This window comes from Protopterus annectens, chromosome 7.part0 (assembly GCF_019279795.1).
Source record: "Protopterus annectens isolate FY-2018-M chromosome 7.part0, PAN1.0, whole genome shotgun sequence".
Lineage (NCBI taxonomy): Eukaryota > Metazoa > Chordata > Ceratodontiformes > Protopteridae > Protopterus > Protopterus annectens.
In genome coordinates, this window is record NC_056739.1 from 332,445,198 (window position 1) to 332,466,904 (window position 21,707).

Genomic DNA, 21,707 nt, shown 5'->3' on the forward strand with positions numbered 1-21,707 from the left:
AGGAGTCGATTGGTCTTTCCAAAATAAAGGAAAAACATTCTATGCAATAGCAAAAATACACCATGTTCTTAGTCTGACAATCAGCATAGAAACTCACATCTACCTTAAACCCTAGCTGTGGATGTGCAAAATGTCCCCCTATATGGATATGGGCACACGTCATGCATCTTTTGCATGCATAGGTACCAAGTCTATTTGATAAAAATCGCTTCTGGGAACCTTGGAACCTATAACATAGGTGACTTTTCAAAGATCTGTTATTCCGAAATGTAAAACTAGGTTTATATCCTATCACTCCCTTCAATTCCTTGACAGTAGAAAGAATATCCCAGTTATTTTTAATCACATCGCATACCATATGTATGTTGCTTGCAAAAGGTAGAGGCATTCTAACTACATTACTAGCATCATTCCTTACATTTGGTACAGTGGTGTCACTAACCCCATCCGATTCTGATACATCAGGTCGCTCTTTCTTGTTATAGCAGGGTTTACATCTACTATGCCTCTGCCTCCAACCTTCACTAATCTGATTCTCTAGCACCCTTTCTTTGTACCCTCTATCAATGAATTCATGTTTCAGTGATTCAAGTGCTAGTTTCAATTGATTATCGTCATTATGCAAACTCATAATACGAAAAATGTGCCCCTTTAATACATTCAATTTCGTGTGCTTGGGATGCATGCTCTCATTGTGTAGTATATTGTTCTTCCTGACCGATTTCCTGTACAACATGGTAAAAACTGAGTGAAGATTGTCCCTATTAACTCTCACATCCGGAAATTCAATCTCATTGGACGAATATTTATAGGTAAAGTTAAGAAAACTGGTAACACCATTCAGATAGTGTAGGAACTCATTCAGACATTCTTCCATGTCATGCCACAGCAAACAACTGTTATCAACAAAATGCTTGTACCACAAAATGGATATACAGTAAGCAGTATTGGAAAGAACACTGTTGGCTTCCCAATGCACCAAAGAAAGGTTGGCGTAGCTACTGGCACAGGCTGTGCCCATAGCCACGCCAACCTTCTGTATATAATGCTCATCTCCAAAAATAAACCCATTATTTTCAAGAATAATGTCAAACAATGCACACAAAATCCTAACCTTTCCTGGATATACATTCTTACTAAGTAACAGCTCCCTGATGTTCTCTATCCTCCATGTATTGGGGATAACTGTAAATAACGATTCTATATCTAGAGTCACAAAAACCATGGATCATCTAACGGTTCTAAGTAGACACTCAAATCACTCAAAAAATCTTTAGTGTCTTTCAAGACAGTATCATATTCACTTAAAACTGGATCCAAGTTCTTCTCAACAAAAATCGAGAGGGACTCAGTAGCCCAACCCCTACTGGACACAATAGGATGCATAGGGGGTTAGTCAAGTTTTTATGCACTTTTGGTAAGCCATACATTATGGGAACCATAGGAAATTCAACATTAAAATATTTGAATAGAGATTCAGAGATCATTCCGGAAACCAACAGATCAAAAATAAAAAATTGTATCTTGTCAATCACCCCTTTCACTACCATAGGGGATACCAGTTCATAAGTATTATTATCACTGAGGAGGTTCGTCATATTGTTGTTATACAATTTTTTATCAAGAACAATAATACCTCCTCCCTTGTCTGTTGGTCGTATTTCAACATAGGACAAACCTTTCAGTTCAAACAGAGTTTCTTGTTCAACAGCAGACATATTGAAAAATGTACTTTTAGTATTATTTGCAAACCTTTCTCTAAGTTGTTTATCACATATATCAATAAACAAATCAATAGGTGGATTAGTAATATGGAAAAAATACACTCAGTTTCTTAAAAATACATTGCTCTTGAGCATTATCATGAAACATAGCTTTCAAAGTTAGGGTTCTCCCAAACTGCCTCAAATCTTGAAGCACACTCACTAAATCGTCTCTCTGGGCCAGAACAAAAGTTAAGCTTATATTTAATAAAGTTAGTTGTGTGTCAGTTAGTACATATGAAGATATGTTAAACACTAGACCTGTTTGGCCTTCTTCCCGGTCCTGATCTGCTCATCGACACTGTGCGGATGCAGCATTTTCCCATTCCTGATGCAGCTCCTAGATCTTCCTCTTATAGGAAGAGGATTGTGTAATAAAAAAATGTCCCTGCGATATGTGTGATGTCGTAGCTACCTGTTGAACATTATTGGAGCTTAATCGTGAAGGTAACATCTCTTTTTGCCTCACTATCTTTATTCGAACTCAAAACTTCCACTTTCCCTTCAAAATTCACAGTTCTAGTGGTAACGACATGTACTCTCTTCTCTAACACTGTCTGGGATGAATCAATGGCTCCAATCATAGATGCCTCCTCCAAAATAGGCAGAACTTGTTGAACTTGGAGGGTAGAGCCACTCGTAGTCATCACATTCTCATTTCTCCACCTGTTTCCTGTATCTTTCTGTGGCAGATCAGAATTGTTCTTTTCTCAAGCCCAAGAAAACATATTGCCCTCTTGGAAATCATGCAGGTCCCTCTGGAGTTTACGGGTCTTCTTTGCTGACAGCCTTTTTTCATATATAGAGATATTATCATGCAAACCCTCCATCTTATCACCCAGAATGTCAGCTGGATACATGTCATAGATCTCATTTTGTAGTGAATGAATTTCTGTATGAAGCTCTAATTCTTCCAGTCGAAAGAAATCAATGAGCAGTTGCATATATTTGGCACTGCACTCTAAATTCAACATTTGCCAACGTCTCAATAACAAAGGGTATGCCTGACCATAGCTGGGCATAGTCAGGTAACCCTCTCGGTGGAACGTTGAGCTTGAGTGAAGCGTCTAAGTGAAAGCCAGGAGGTGTACTCTGATGTGTATGAAAATCCTCAGTAAGCAAGGGATTAATATTAAAGTTCAATAACAGATCAAGCCATTCAGTCATCTTCTTATTAAAATTGACAGCTGTGGATTGTAATGATTAGGAAGATAATTCCATGTGGGACATCTCAGTATTTCCTTCAGCCATGTCCGGTGAGGACATCAGAGTACAACTCCTGGCAATCCTAATGTGTAAGAAGCTACAGAGTACTTGAGAATAAACTTTACAAGTACAAGCATCTGCAATGGCATTTGAAAAAATGTTATTTAAAGACAATTCATTGCACTTTAATAATCTGAGTTTACAGCGGTATATTGATTTAGACATAACACCAAGAGGGCTGCGTTTTGTGAAGACACCTACAACTCCTTTTGATGATACTGATGTTACTGATAAACAATTTGAAGTCAGGTGGGCACAGGTGGCTCACAAATGTGTGACGGAATGGTTCCACATTCTTATTGAAAGAGACACTGTGAAGCAACGTAAAGTAAAGAAAGACATAGAAACCTGTTGCAATAATGTGACTGCACAATTCAATTCTGAACAGTTTAATTTAATACTAGGTAGCTATAATGTGAAACTAGAAGAAGTTTCTAATGATATCATAAAAAGGAAAATTAATAAGTTGGAAAGAGACATCCGTGACTATAACAGCGGCTATGCCTTTAAGAAATTGGGTCAGCAGAAACAGCAGAGGCGGCAACGTGAAAACGGAACTAATTTAAAACAAAGTGTTTCTCTTGTTTCTTCTGCGGCATTTAGCAGCATGGGTGAATCAGAAGAAGAAACAGCTAACTTTCCTTCGCTACCTAGGGCACCATTATTTACGAAATAATTTTCGAAATCAAAGAGATCATTATGCGAGGAAAAGAGGGCATACAGACAACTATAGGGATGAACAATATCAGAGGTATGATAACCTCCAAAAACGGACTAAATATTACTGTTTGTAATGTGCTATTGTCATTGGAAAATGTTGTGAAAAATATTGAATGTAGTTCTGTTTTGAACTTATCAGGTCACAGTTTAAGTGAGTATGAAATGTTTGTGCTAGGCTGTGGCCTGAAATTTATACCTACAGCACTTCCTAAGAAGCACGTTACTTACATAGAAATGTTTCAATTGATACGTAAGCTACATTTATCTAATTAATTTGAGAAAAATGTGTTTATGCAAACAGAAAGTGATGAAAGTGATTTGGAATCAGGTGAAAGTTTTTTTACATGTGAATCGTTTTGTTCGAATGATGATGAAATGAATGCTTATTGTTTAATGGATAGTACAAAAGTACCAGTTAGAAGCACTTTTATTCTGTCTTTTAGACATGAGGGAATTTCACACTTTTCAGCTATGGTACATCATTCAGTGAATGATCTTTTTTTGAAATTTAAAAGAAATAGAAGTGCTGTAAAATATAATCTAAGTAAAAGAGAGTGGTTGACATTACAAAGTTTGGCTAAAATAAAATATTTAGTTATTAAACCCTCAGACAAGGGTAACAAAATAGTGGTGTTGCACTTTTTACAATATTTACAAATGTGTATGAATCATTTGAATGTAAAGGAGGTGTACAAAATATCTAGTATTATGTTATATGAGCAAGCCATAACAAATTTTAGGGGCATTATAATGAAAGGTCATAGACTTGGATATTTGTCCAAAAAAGATGTATATGTTAAATTTAATACAGAAAAGTGCACTATGGCTAAATTTTATTGTTTACCTAAGGTACATAAAGACTTAGTAAATCCACCAGGTCGCCCTATAGTGGCAGCTACTAATTATTTTTTACATAATATTGGAATTATGCTACATCATTATTTATCTAAATTTGTGATTGTTTTAGAGTCTTATATTAAAGACTCTTGATGTTTTAGATAAAATTAAACATGTAGCATGGGATGAAGAATGTTTTTGGATAGTACTGGATGTCAAGATTTTATATACCAGTATTAGACATTCTATAGGTGTGAAGGCGCTTGAGTTATTTTTGGGAAATAGTCCTATGTCAAATTATATTATAAAATTGATTTATTTTAGTTTAGTTAATAATTATTTTGAGTTTAACCAGGTAATATACCAACAAATACAAGGCACAGCAATGGGGGCACCATTTGCCCCCATGTATGCTAATCTGGTTATGGGTTATTTTGAAGTCACTTTTTTGTATAGGTTAGATTTTTTTAAGAAGTATGTGACTCATTATTTTAGGTTTATAGATGATTTATTTTTTTTTTTATGTAAAGGAGGTAGGGAATCTATAATTACTTCTGTGAACCTGTTGAACTCTAATTTATTAGGTTTAAAATTTGAAGGTTTACAAAGTGGAAACTCAGTTATTTTTTTTAGATTTAATATTAAAAGGAAATGTGGAACAAAGAAAAATTAATACTAGGATACATAGAAAATTTGATGATGGTGGACATTTCTTGGATGGACGCAGTTGCCACCCGGCACATATCATGACTTCTTTACCATATGGGGAATTACTAAGGGTTAGTAAGCTGTGTAATGAGCCTGAAATCTTAGAGAGAGAAATTTTAAATTCTTGTCGGATGTTTATAAATAGGTGATATATGATAGAAGTAATTAGGAAAGCCTTAGAAAAGTTATCTTGGACAGAAATGGATATTAAAATAAGAATCAACATAATAGTAGTTTATTTTATCAAAAATCATATCAAAAGTGTAATAAAATCTATTTTGTTACATCATATTATGTGCTCTCAGATGACATTATAGCAGTTATAAAATACTATTGGTCATTTCTGAAAGAAGGAAGATATAAATTGAACAATGTATGGCATTCACCTTTGATTTCTTTCAAAAGAGGTCGTCATCTAAAAGATATGTTAGTTCATGCTAGTTTCTCTTTGCCAAGTATGAATATAAGTCATGAAATTAGTAGAGTTGGTACTTGGGCATGTAGAAGTTGTTCTGTTTGTCCATTTATAGTGAAGTATTTTGATAAAATTAATGGTATAAAATATAGACCAATAACAGAGTATACTTGCAATGCAGTGGGTATTATTTATGCTCTTAAATGCCCATGTAATTTATTTTATATTGGTGAAAGTAAAATGTATTTTAAGGTGAGGCTACAAGAGCATATTCGTGACATTAAGAACAAAAAAATAGAAAGCCCTGTAGCCACTCATTTTAATGAAATACATGGAGGGTCTTGTGAAGGTTTAAAAGGCAATATTCTGGAACAAGTTTCAGCTATAAACACTATGTGTTTAAAAAATAGATTACTGTCTAAAGAAGCAGTTTTTATTTTGAAATATAATACTTTAACTCCTGGTAGATTAAATCAGGAATGTAATTGGAAGTTTTTATTATAAACTTGGTTAATTGTTTTACTGATGAATTTCAATGTAATTGATGCATCTTTATAAGAGATGTTTTTCTCTGTTTGTATTATCTCCAGGTAGGCTGTTACCTGAGGTGCTAGAGAGGTTTTGGTGTGACTTAATAAAAGGAAAAATCTACTGGCTTTGTCGTTGGATTTATTTTGCTTTTACATTGTGGTTTAGATGTTTTTTATGTATATCTGGCAAGTTAAACTACTGTTTTCATTGTTTTAATGAACTGAAGTGCTTGATTGGCCTAATTACTAATTTGAATGGCTATTTAACTGAACTTATGTTTAGTAATCTTGTAGTTTGATGAAGCAGTTTTTAACTGTGAAAGTGCTTACTATCTGCATTGTGTGGTGAATACATATTAAAGCAGTGCTGCCACGTGGAACCAGAATTTTTTTCTTCCTTTATCTACATATTTTCTACGCTGGTTGCTTTATTCGGTGGAGGAAGTTATTTTTCTTAATTGTTGTTTGTTTGCTTGATTGTCTTATAAGTGTTCTGTAATCAGACCGCTGTCATCAGAATGCCAGACTTGACACAATACTGACTGCCTGAACAAAATACCTGAATATGACCATAAAGTTCTTCTTTCACCCCTGCCATAACTATCCCATTGTCTTTATTTTACCCTAACAAAACTTGCTTTGACTGTGTTTGTTGTACTATAGTATGACAGATCTAACACCGCCTGCAGCTTACCGTCACTGCCTAGGATTTAACGCTATCCTGTTTTGAATAAACGTGGCATCGCTATCTCAGTACTGCTATTTTACTGGTCTGTATAATGAGAACTTTCTACCATGCTGAGAATATTACCATTCTGCTGTTTTATCCTGCCATAATTACCAACACTTGTGACTGCTGCAGCATCCTCCTTTCACCCTGCTGTCAGTGATGACTCTGCAAACAAAATTACTGTGAATCCCAACAGTTTGAGCAGCTCAAGATAAAAGGCATTTTTATCACTTAAAGCATTTTTTTCAGGGGTCAATCCCTTGCACCTCCATGCTATGTGGGGAAGGATCATAGACTCACTAATTTATATATATTAACACCATGGTTGTACAACAGTGAGGAAGAAGGGCAAACTCCATGTTTGCTTAATGTAGTTTTCAGTGAAACCTGTTCATGGTATTGGGAATCCTAGTATTAATTATCAGATAGCAGTCAAATCCTTCCCCTGAGGGGTCTAGCCTTAACTTGTAAATATTATCTTTCAGCCAACCATAGCCATCCTAGAAATGCCTTCTGCTCTTGTTGATTAGCTGTACTTACCCTTCAAACCTAATATTAAAGTTTGGATATGTTTATAGGTTTCCAACCGACTTACACAGACCCCTTGCATGTTAGTGAATGGAAACTATTGAATGCAGCGCATTAAATTGTGCACCATGTTAGTTTGATAGCTGGATTGAAAGCAGTACTATAGCTGCACATCTCCAATAATGTAATCAATCACTAAACTGGAATGCATCATGGTCCCTAATTTTTTCTAATACATTTTTTCACTGGACTGCTGAAGCTAAGGCAAAATTAGCTCACTGTTTGTATCCTGTGGAATTTTGCCAGTAAAGTGGCTTGTTTTGTAAACGTTGTGCCTTCTGCAATACTGTGATTAAAATCAGTAGTGCTACTCCACACTGTTTTGACTGTCGTCATATGTTGCCTTAACTTCCCCGGTGCTACCCTTACATTCCTAGGGCGAAGCCTCTTGCCTTGGTACGCAATGCTTTTTAATAATGCAGTGCAACAATACAGCAGTGCACTATGATACATAGATAATAAAAGGCCAGACTAGCAATGCCATAAAGCAGTTTCTTTTTCTTTTGTGAAGTGCTTTTTATCACCTGTAGCCACTGGCCATTAAGCCCTTCTCACTATGATTACACTTATTATTTCCCCTATTTACTGATGCAAGAGCCAACCATGAAAATGGATGCTATTCAAAGCAGTCATCAGAAGAGTTTCTTTTATGCCCTAACTCCCTCCATTATTGGCCAGTATGAGTACTTGCAGATGCAGAAGTCTGTTATGCAATTGTTTGTGGACTTTTGTTAATATGTTCTTCCATGCTATTATGGCTACTTTGTGCTGTCATATTTCTCCTAGGACCTACCATTCCATTCAGTCATATATGATACAATAATGACTTTTATTGTGTCTTGACTGCCTCAAATCTGCTGTATCTGAAAATTCATTCTACCTCTATCATGTCTGTTTTAGAATACCTTTTTTCAGTGTCCAGTCTGTGGCAGAACATTTTCACTTTGCTTTGCAGTATTTAGACATCATTACATTCTTCTTTTGGAGTCATGACCTTGCCATGGTGGAGTGGTATTGTGTAATCATTAGAGCCATACTGCATGAAACCTTATGCTCCTTGTGTGGACAGTCAATAAATTTGTGTAGAGAACCCTGTTTAGAAAACATACACACTACTCATTCCTGGAAGCACACTTAGGAATGGTGTTTGCTGGTGAGTGCCTGGCAGAAGAGTGACCCACATACCCAAGCCAGTCTCAGCTCAAGAAAATCTGTATGAAACCATCATGTTCGCTGTGATATCAGTTAAGTGTCAGGTGGGATATCAAACAATAGGCAACCTCGGTGAGATCAATAAGCGTGCCAGTCACTTGTGCACCAAGCGGAACACATTTATTGTGGAGAATATAAAAGCATAGACAATGTCATAAATGGTACGCCTGCCTTGCTCACAAAATTTCACTCCACCTCTTCCATCTGTAAAAGATCAGGGTTTCTGCATAATCTTCAAATAACAAAATGAGAACTGCTAGCTGGCTCTTATAAATTCGTACTGGTGTGTATTAATAATTAGGATTATTTTGTACCGTTATTAGGACATAGAATCCTCTGCGTGTGTTTACTTTTAGTTTTGCAGTTCTCATTTTGTTATTTGAAGATTATGCAGAAACCCTGATCTTTTACAGATGGAAGAGGTGGAGTGAAATTTTGTGAGCAAGACAGGCGTACCATTTATGACATTGTCTATGCTTTTATATTCTCCACAATAAATGTGTTCCACTTGGTGCACAAGTGACTGGCACGCTTATTGATCTCACCGAGGTTGCCTATTGTTTGATTTAGTCGTTTCCTCCAACTGGTGTTGGATTCAGGTGGGATATGTATGAATAAAGATGGACTAGACCCTAGGAATTATAAATTTGCTACTAGGACCCTATATCTCCTCTTTGAGACCTGGAGCTCTGTCTGTTATTTGTAAATATACAACTGTCCATAAGACCATAAGATCTTCTCTTCCATTTTCTGCTGCTTTTACTGTCTTATCAAGATTTCCTAATCTCCCCCTGACACATTCTTCCTCCCTATCTCCCTTTTCTTCTGGTCTGGCCTCCAAAGCCATTGATTTATATGAATGCCCCAGCACATCATATGAAAATAGGCACCGCATAACAACCCTCTCTCTGTCCCACAATTTTCCTCTCTCCAATCTTTGTGCCTTGCCTTCCTAAATGAAGCTGTTGCATTATCTTTGACTATCCTTGAGGTATTTTTCCACATGTTCTTGTGTATCCTACAGTCAATGACCATGGCTTTTCTGTAACTGGTTGAATGAGAATACATCCAAAATTGAGGCCATGGTGGTACATGCCACCTTGAGTGGGGTGCCTCTGCATCCTCTCTACCCAACTTCTTACCTAGTGGCAATAAGCCTGACTTTGTTGAAAAGGTGTGTAGCCTATGTATTATTTTGGACTGTAGGCTGATGCTCTGGGTCTAAGTGCTGGGTATTGTAAAATCCTCTTTCCACATATTAAAAATTTCCAGGATTACTCATCTTTTTATCTTAAGCTGATCTCTCAATAGCTACTCATACCTTTGTCTTGTCTTGTCTTGGCTAGACTACTGTGGTGCTCTGTTCCCAGGGCTTCTCAACACAGCTTGCAAATATCTTTTCCATAGGTTCAAAAGTAAGTACAAGGCTGGATGCCTTTGTGTGTCATTTTAAGCCTGGACAATTGACCCTTTAGTACTCTAATTAACCTATCATATTTGCAGTTGGCTTTGCCTCTAAAAACTGGCCTTTATTCAAGGCTAGTTATTGATATGCTTTATTACCAGCATATTATGCCTCTTCTGCACAGCATTCATTGGCTTCCAGTTTGGTAGAGAATTGCCTATAATGACGTGGTTTTAGTATATTTGTCTATTAATGACTTAGGTCCCACTCACCTGAAGGAGCTATTGCCATACAGCCCTGCACTGGGCTCTGCACTTCACCTCCCAGGAGATTCTGGTGGCACCCTAGGAGTATCTTGATATCTGGGGTTAATGCTTTTTACTTTTCAGGCTCTCCAGTTGGGGAACTTAATACCTAGATGGCTTCAAGGGTGTACATCTCTTTGACTTGCTTTCACAGGGCATTTAAAAACTATCTTTTTGAAATAGGCTACAGTAAGCTGCATTTTAATTCTAATTTTCTGTCAAGTTTTAAAGTAAATCTGTTAACTGCGTTTTGTTATATTTGTATTTCATTTGTTTTTACTTCCTGTAAGAAGTGTTTTCTTGTAAAACACATCAATAAATTTGAAGATAAAGGTCACTGCAAGAAGTTCCATTCTTGGGAGTTATGTGCTCTGAATGGGTTCTTACTTCCGAAAAGCCCTATGCCCTCTTTACCCTTTTCTTCGCACATGGCTTTCCAATGGAGTGCCCCTTTCCTGTCACAGTCCCTGTAATGTTGAGCAGAAGACAGCACAGCTTAGTTTCTCAGACAGAAAAAAATGCCAGCAGAAACGATGGTAAACCCATATCATTCCAGTTTCTGGATCTGTGAAAAGCTTTAGACACAGTATCCCATCAATTCCTAATCAATGAACTATCTTCCCTACTACTGTCTCATTCCGCTCTTACTTGGTACTCTAGCTACCTCTCCGACAGACCACAGGACATAAAATGGAATCAGGACCTTTACCCCTTCTTTCCTGTTTCCATTGGTGTACCACACGGTCAATTCCAGGCCCTGTACTTTTCAAAATTTTCAGAAACAATCTGTGGAAAGCAAACAAACCTGCCACCTTAGTACAATAAGCCAACGATCCCACCATCATCTGCTCAGCCTCAACCATTCCACTACTTCAGCAAATGACTCAAGGCTCTTTCACTTCCATAGAATTATGGCTAAAGGCTCATCAGCTAATCCTAAATGCCAAAATAAATAAATAAATAATGCTTTTCACATCCAGATGTCTTCCAGTAACCTGTATACCCTTTAATATTACTTCAACAAACATTACCATAAAAAGTAACAAATACCAAACTACTAGAAGTCATAATAGAGAGTAACCTAAAATTTGACCTGCATATCACCCAGGCCATCAAGAAAACTCATCAAAAACTGGGCTTCATCTACCAAAACAAACCTTACCTCACAGACTCAAGAAAATCCTTAGCATCATCCTACCTTCTCCCCACCTTCTCTATGCATCACCCTTACTAACCAACATTCAAGCACCCTACTAAACAAATTAGATGCGAGTTTTAACAATATAGCCAACTTCGCAGCTAATGCATCCTAGCATACAGACCACTGCTTAACACTAATACATCCTAGCGTACACACGACTGCTTAGCACTAATACATCCTACCTTACACACCACTGCTTAACACTAATACATCCTACCATCCACATCACTGCTTAGCACTAATACATCCTACTGTACACACCACTGCTTAACACTAATACATCCGACCATACACACCACTGCTTAGCACTAATACATCCTACCGTACACACCACTGCTTAGCAATACTACATCCTACCATACACACAACTGCTTAACACTAATACATCCTACCATGCACACCACTGCTTAACACTAATACATCCTACCGTACACACTACTGCTTAACACTAATACATCCTACCATACACACCACTGCTTAGCACTAATACATCCTACCATACACACCACTGCTTAGCAGTAATATATCCTACTGTACACACCACTGCTTAACATTAATACATCCTACCATACACACCACCGCTTAACACAAATACAGCATACCGTACACACCAATGCTTAACATTAATACATCCTACCATACACACCACTGCTTAACACTAATGCATCCTACCGTAAACACCACTGCTTAACACTAATACATCCTACCGTACACACCACTGCTTAACACTAATACATCCTACCATACACACCACTGCTTAGCACTAATACATCCTACCATACACACCACTGCTTAAAACTAATGCATCCTACCGTACACACTACTGCTCAGCACTAATATATCCTACTGTACACACCACTGCTTAACATTAATACATCCTACCATACACACCACCGCTTAACACTAATACAGCCTACCGTAAACACCAATGCTTAATATTAATACATCCTGCCGTACACACCACTGCTTAACACTAATACATCCTACCGTACACACGACTGCCTAACACTAAAACATCCTACCATACACACCACTGCTTAGCACTAATACATCCTACGGTACACATCACTGCTTAACACTAATGCATCCTACCGTACATATCACTGCTTAATACTAATACATCCTACCGTACACACCACTGCTTAACAATAATACATCCTACTGTACAAACCACTGCTTAAAACTAATACATCCTACCATACACATCACTGCTTAGCACTAATACATCCTACCGTACACACCACTGCTTAACACTAATACATCCTACCATACACACGACTGCTTAGCACTAATACATCCTACCGTACACACCACTGCTTAAAACTAATACATCCTACCGTACACATCACTGCTTAGCACTAATACATCCTACCATACACACCACTGCTTAAAACAAATACATCCTACTGTACACACCACTGCTTAGCACTTACATCCTACCGTACACACCACTGCTTAACACTAATATCCTCCCGTACACATGACTGCTTAGCACTAATGCATCCTACCATACACACCATTTCTTAACACTAATACATCCTACCATACACACCAATGCTTAACACTAATGCATCCTACCGTACACATTACTGCTTAGCACTAATACATCCTACCGTACACACCACTGCTTAACACTAATACATCCTATTGTACACACCACTGCTTAACACAAATACACCCTTCCATACACACCACTGCTTAACACTAATACATCCTACCGCACACACCACTGCTTAGCACTAATACATCCTACCGTACACACCACTGCTTAATACTAGTATATCCTACCATACACACCACTGCTTAACACTAATACATCCTACCATATACACCACTGCTTAACACTAATACATCCTACCTTACACACCACTGCTTAACACTAATACATCCTACCATAGACACCGCTGCTTAACACTAATACATCCTGCCGTACACACCACTGCTTAGCACTAATACATCCTACCGTACACACCACTGTTTAGCAGTAATATATCCTACTGTACACACCACTGCTTAACATTAATACATCCTACCATACACACCACCGCTTAACACTAATACAGCCTACCATACACACCACTGCTTAACATTAAAACATCCTACCATACACACCACTGCTTAACACTAATACATCCTACCGTTCACACCACTGCTGAACACAAATACAACCTACCATTCACACCACTGCTTAACACTAATACATCCTACCATACACACCACTGCTTAGCACTGATACATCCTACCATACACACCACTGCTTAAAACTAATGCATCCAACCGTACACACTACTGCTCAGCACTAATATATCCTACTGTACACACCACTGATTAACATTAATACATCCTACCATACACACCACCGCTTAACACTAACACAGCCTACTGTACACACCACTGCTTAACATTAATACATCCTACCGTACACACCACTGCTTAACACTAATACATCCTACCGTACACACCACTGCTTAACACTAATACATCCTACCATACACACCACTGCTTAGCACTAATACATCCTACCATGCACACCACTGTTTAAAACTAATGCATCCTACCATACACATCACTGCTTAACACTAATACATCCTACTGTACACACCACTGCTTAACACTAATACATCCTACTGTACACACCACTACTTAAAACTAATACATCCTACTGTACACATCACTGCTTAGCACTAATGCATCCTACCGTACACACCACTGCTTAAAACTAATACATCAACCATATACACCACTGCTTAGCACTAATACAGCCTACCGTACACACCACTGCTTAACACTAATACATCCTACCATAGACACCACTGCTTAACGGTAATATATCCTACCATACACACCACTGCTTAACACTAATACATCCTACTGTACACACCACTGCTTAGCACTAATATATCCTACTGTACACACCACTGCTTAACACTTATACATCCTACCATACACATCACTGCTTAACACTAATACATCCTACCGTACACAACACTGCTTAACACTAATACATCCTACCATACACACGACTGCTTAGCACTAATACATCCTACCATACACATCACTGCTTAACACTAATACATCCTACCATACACACCACTGCTTAACACTAATACATCCAACCATACACACCACTGCTTAACACTAATACATCCTACCATACACATCACTGCTTAATACTAATACATCCTACTGTACACACCACTGCTTAAAACTAATGCATCTTACCGTACACATCACTGCTTAACACTAATACATCTACTGTACACACCACTGCTTAGCACTAATACATCCTACTGCACACACCACTGCTTAACACTAATACATCCTACCGTACACACCACTGCTTAGCACTAATACATCCTACCGTACACACCACTGCTTAAAACTAATACATCCTACCGTAAACATCACTGCTTAGCAGTAATACATCCTACCATACACACCACTGCTTAAAACTAATACATCCTACTGTACACACCACTGCTTAGCACTTACATCCTACCGTACACACCACTGCTTAACACTAATACATCCTACCGTAGACACCACTGCTTAACGGTAATATATCCTACCATACACACCACTGCTTAACACTAATACATCCTACCATACACACTACTGCTTAGCACTAATATATCCTACTGTACACACCACTGCTTAACACTAATACATCCTACCGTACACATCACTGCTTAACACTAATACATCCTACCATACACACCACTGCTTAACACTAATACATCCTACTGTACACACCACTGCTTAGCACTAATACATCCTACTGTACACATCACTGCTTAACTCTAATACATCCTCCCGTACACACGATTGCTTAGCACTAATACATCCTACCATACACACCACTGCTTAACACTAATACATCCTACCGTACACACCACTGCTTAACACTAATACATCCTACCGTACACACTACTGCTTAGCACTAATATATCCTACCGTACACACCACTGCTTAACACTAATACATCCTACCGTACACATCACTGCTTAGCACTAATACATCCTACCGTACACACCACTGCTTAAAACTAATACATCCTATCGTACACATCACTGCTTAGCAGTAATACATCCTACCGTACACACCACTGCTTAAAACTAATACATCCTACCGTACACATCACTGCTTAGCAGTAATACATCCTACCGTACACACCACTGCTTAAAACTAATACATCCTACTGTACACACCACTGCTTAGCACTTACATCCTACCGTACACACCACTGCTTAACACTAATACATCCTACCATAGACACCACTGCTTAACGGTAATATATCCTACCATACACACCACTGCTTAACACTAATACATCCTACCATACACACTACTGCTTAGCACTAATATATCCTACTGTACACACCACTGCTTAACACTAATACATCCTACCGTACATATCACTGCTTAACACTAATACATCCTACCATACACACCACTGCTTAACACTAATACATCCTACTGTACACACCACTGCTTAGCACTAATACATCCTACTGTACACATCACTGCTTAACTCTAATACATCCTCCCGTACACACGACTGCTTAGCACTAATACATCCTACCATACACACCACTGCTTAACACTAATACATCCTACCGTACACACCACTGCTTAACACTAATACATCCTACCGTACACACTACTGCTTAGCACTAATATATCCTACCGTACACACCACTGCTTAACACTAATACATCCTACCATACACATCACTGCTTAACACTAATACATCCTACCATACACATCACTGCTTAGCTCTAATACATCCTACCATAAACACCACTGCTTAAAACTAAAGCATCCTACCGTACACACTACTGCTCAGCACTAATATATCCTACTGTACAAACCACTGCTTAACATTAATACATCCTACCAAACACACCACCGCTTAACACTAATACAGCCTACCATACACACCACTGCTTAACATTAATACATCCTACCGTACACACCACTGCTTAACACTATACATGCTACCGTACACACCACTGCTTAACACTAATACATCCTACCATACCCACCACTGCTTAGCACTAATACATCCTTCCATGCATACCACTGTTTAAAACTAATGCATCCTACCATACACATCACTGCTTAACACTAATACATCCTACCATACACACCACTACTTAACACTAATACATCCTACTGTACACACCACTGCTTAAAACTAATACATCCTACCGTACACATCACTGCTTAGCACTAATACATCCTACCGTACACACCACTGCTTAAAACTAATACATCCTACCGTACACACCACTGCTTAGCACTAATACAGCCTACCGTACACACCACTGCTTAACACTAATAAATCCTACCGTAGACACCACTGCTTAACGGTAATATATCATACCGTACACACCACTGCTTAACACTAATACATCCTACTGTACACACTACTGCTTAGCACTAATATATCCTACTGTACACACCACTGCTTAACACTAATACATCCAACCATACACATCACTGCTTAACACTAATACATCCTATCGTACACACCTCTGCTTAACACTAATACATCCTACCATATACACCACTGCTTAACACTTATACATCCTACCATACACACGACTGCTTAGCACTATTACATCCTACCATACACACCACTGCTTAACACTAATACATCCTACCGTACATACCACTGCTTAACACTAATACATCCTACTGTACACACCACTGCTTAATACTAATACATCCTATTGTACACATCACTCCTTAATACTAATACATCCTATCGTACACACCACTGCTTAGCACTAATACATCCTACCGTACACACCACTGCTTAAAACTAATGCATCCTACCGTACACATCACTGCTTAACACTAATACATCCTACCGTGCACACCACTGCTTAGCACTAATACATCCTACCGTACACACCACTGCTTAACACTAATACATCCTACCGTACACACCACTGCTTAGAACTAATACATCCTACCGTACACACCACTGCTTAGCACTAATACATCCTACTGTACACACCACTGCTTAACACTAATACATCCTACCATACACAGCACTGCTTAGCACTAATACATCCTACCATGCACACCACTGCTTAAAACTAATACATCCTACCGTACACATCACTGCTTAGCACTAATACATCCTACCATACACACCACTGCTTAAAACAAATACATCCTACTGTACACACCACTGCTTAGCACTTACATCCTACCATACACACCACTGCTTAACACTAATACATCCTCCCGTACACACGACTGCTTAGCACTAATACATCCTACCATACACACCATTTCTTAACACTAATACATCCTACCATTCACACCACTGCTTAACACTAATACATCCTACCGTACACACTACTGCTTAGCACTAATACATCCTATCATACACACCACTGCTTAACACTAATACATCCTATTGTACACACCACTGCTTAACACTAATACACCCTGCCATACACACCACTGCTTAACACTAATACATCCTACCGCACACACCACTGCTTAGCACTAATACATCCTATCGACCACACCACTGCTTAACACTAATACATTCTACCGTACACACCACTGCTTAAAACTAATGCATCCTACCGTACACATCACTGCTTAACACTAATACATCCTACCGTACACACCACTGCTTAGCACTAATACATCCTACCATACACACCACTGCTTAACACTAATACATCCTACCGTACACACCACTGCTTAGAACTAATACATCCTACTGTACATACCACTGCTTAGCACTAACACATCCTACTGTACACACCACTGCTTAACACTAATACATCCTACCATACACACCACTGCTTAGCACTAATACATCTTACCATACACACCACTGCTTAAAACTAATACATCCTACCGTACACATCACTGCTTAGCACTAATACATCCTACCATACACACCACTGCTTAAAACAAATACATCCTACTGTACACACCACTGCTTAGCACTTACATCCTACCGTACACACCACTGCTTAACACTAATACATTCTCCCGTACACACGACTGCTTAGCACTAATACATCCTACCATACACACCATTTCTTAACACTAATACATCCTACCATACACACCACTGCTTAACACTAATACATCCTACCGCACACACCACTGCTTAGCACTAATACATCCTATCGAACACACCACTGCTTAACACTGATACATCCTACCATACACACCACTGCTTAACACTAATACATCCTACCATACACACCACTGCTTAACACTAATACATCCTACCTTACACACCACTGCTTAACACTAATACATCCTACCATACACACCACTGCTTAACACTAATACATCATACCGTACACATCACTGCTTAGCACTAATACAGCCTACCATACACACCACTGCTTAACACTAATACATCCTATCGTACACACCACTTCTTAGCACTAATACATCCTACCGTACACACCACTATTTAGCAGTAATATATCCTACTGTACACACCACTGCTTAACATTAATACATCCTACCATACACACCACTGCTTAATACTAATACAGCCTACCATACACACCACTGCTTAACATTAAAACATCCTACCATACACACCACTGCTTAACACTAATACATCCTACCGTTCACACCACTGCTTAACACTAATACAACCTACCGTACACACCACTGCTTAACACTAATACATCCTACCATACACACCACTGCTTAGCACTAATACATCCTACCATACACACCACTGCTTAAAACTAATGCATCCTACCATACACACTACTGCTCAGCACTAATATATCCTACTGTACACACCACTGATTAACATTAATACATCCTACCATACACACCACCACTTAACACTAATACAACCTACCATACACACCACTGCTTAACATTAATACATCCTACCGTACACACCACTGCTTAACACTAATACATCCTACCGTACACACCACTGCTTAACACTAATACATCCTACCATACACACCACTGCATAGCACTAATACATCCTACCATGCACACTACTGTTTAAAACTAATGCATCCTACCATACACATCACTGCTTAACACTAATACATCCTACTGTACACACCACTGCTTAACACTAATACATCCTACTGTACACACCACTGCTTAAAACTAATACATCCTACCGTACACATCACTGCTTAGCACTAATACATCCTACCGTACACACCACTGCTTAAAACTAATACATCAACCGTACACACCACTGCTTAGCACTAATACAGCCTACCGTACACACCACTGCTTAACACTAATACATCCTACCATAGACACCACTGCTTAACGGTAATATATCCTACCATACACACCACTGCTTAACACTAATACATCCTACCGTACACACTACTGTTTAGCACTAATATATCCTACTGTACACACCACTGCTTAACACTTATACATCCTACCATACACATCACTGCTTAACACTAATACATCCTACCATACACACCACTGCTTAACACTAATACATCCTACCATACACACGACTGCTTAGCACTAATACATCCTACCATACACACCACTGCTTAACACTAATACATCCTACCATACACACCACTGCTTAACACTAATACATCCTACCATACACACCACTGCTTAACACTAATACATCCTACCATACACATCACTGCTTAATACTAATACATCCTATCGTACACACCACTGCTTAGCACTAATACATCCTACCGTACACACCACTGCTTAAAACTAATGCATCCTACCGTACACATCACTGCTTAACACTAATACATCCTACCTTACACACCACTGCTTAGCACTAATACATCCTACTGTACACACCACTGCTTAACACTAATACATCCTACCCCTGCTTAGCACTAATACATCCTACCGTACACCCCACTGCTTAGCACTAATACATCCTACTGTACACATCACTGCTTAACACTAATACATCCTCCCGTACACACGACTGCTTAGCACTAATACATCCTACCATACACACCACTGCTTAACACTAATACATCCTACCGTACACACCACTGCTTAACACTAATACATCCTACCGTACACACTACTGCTTAGCACTAATACATCCTACCGTACACACCACTGCTTAACACTAATACATCCTACCGTACACATCACTGCTTAACACTAATACATCCTACCATACACACCACTGTTTAACACTAATACATCCTACCGTGCACACTACTGCTTAACACTAATACATCCTACCGTACACACCACTGCTTAACACTAATACATCCTACTGTACACATCACTGCTTAGCACTAATACAGCCTACCGTACACACCACTGCTTAACACTAATACATCCTATCGTACACACCACTGCTTAGCACTAATACATCCTACTATACACACCACTGCTTAAAACTAATGCATCCTACCATACACATCACTGCTTAACACTAATACATCCTACCATACACACCACTGCTTAGCACTAATACATCCTACCATACACACCACTGCTTAACACTAATACATCCTACTGTACACACCACTGCTTAACACTAATACATCCTACCATACACACCACTGCTTAGCACTAAAGAAGCTCAACTGGCTAGAACTACCTTATCACCTTACATTTACTCAGCTTCAAATTTCCCAGAAAATAATACACAAGCCACACACACATATGCCCTTCTCAACAAAGCATTTTCAAGCAGTACTCCCCACCATGTTCCCTTCACTCAGGGAATACACTATACTCATCCTGTGATATCAGACAGTGGATTCCCTGTCTATCCCACTAAAACAGGATAATTGTACATCTAGCATTTAGCACAACCTTAAGTGGCACCTAAACTCCTCCTAGCTCTGTTCTTGTTCATAACCTGACTGACTGTCTGTCTCTCTGTCTCTGATTTCTAGACTAGCATCAAGCTCTAACTCTTCAGCTCTCTTACCTTATCCTGTAAATATAAACAAATTCCATCTATATTTATAACTGCATACTGTTTTTCATCACTCCTATGTAAATTAAATTTGTATATGTAAACACATCCTGTTTA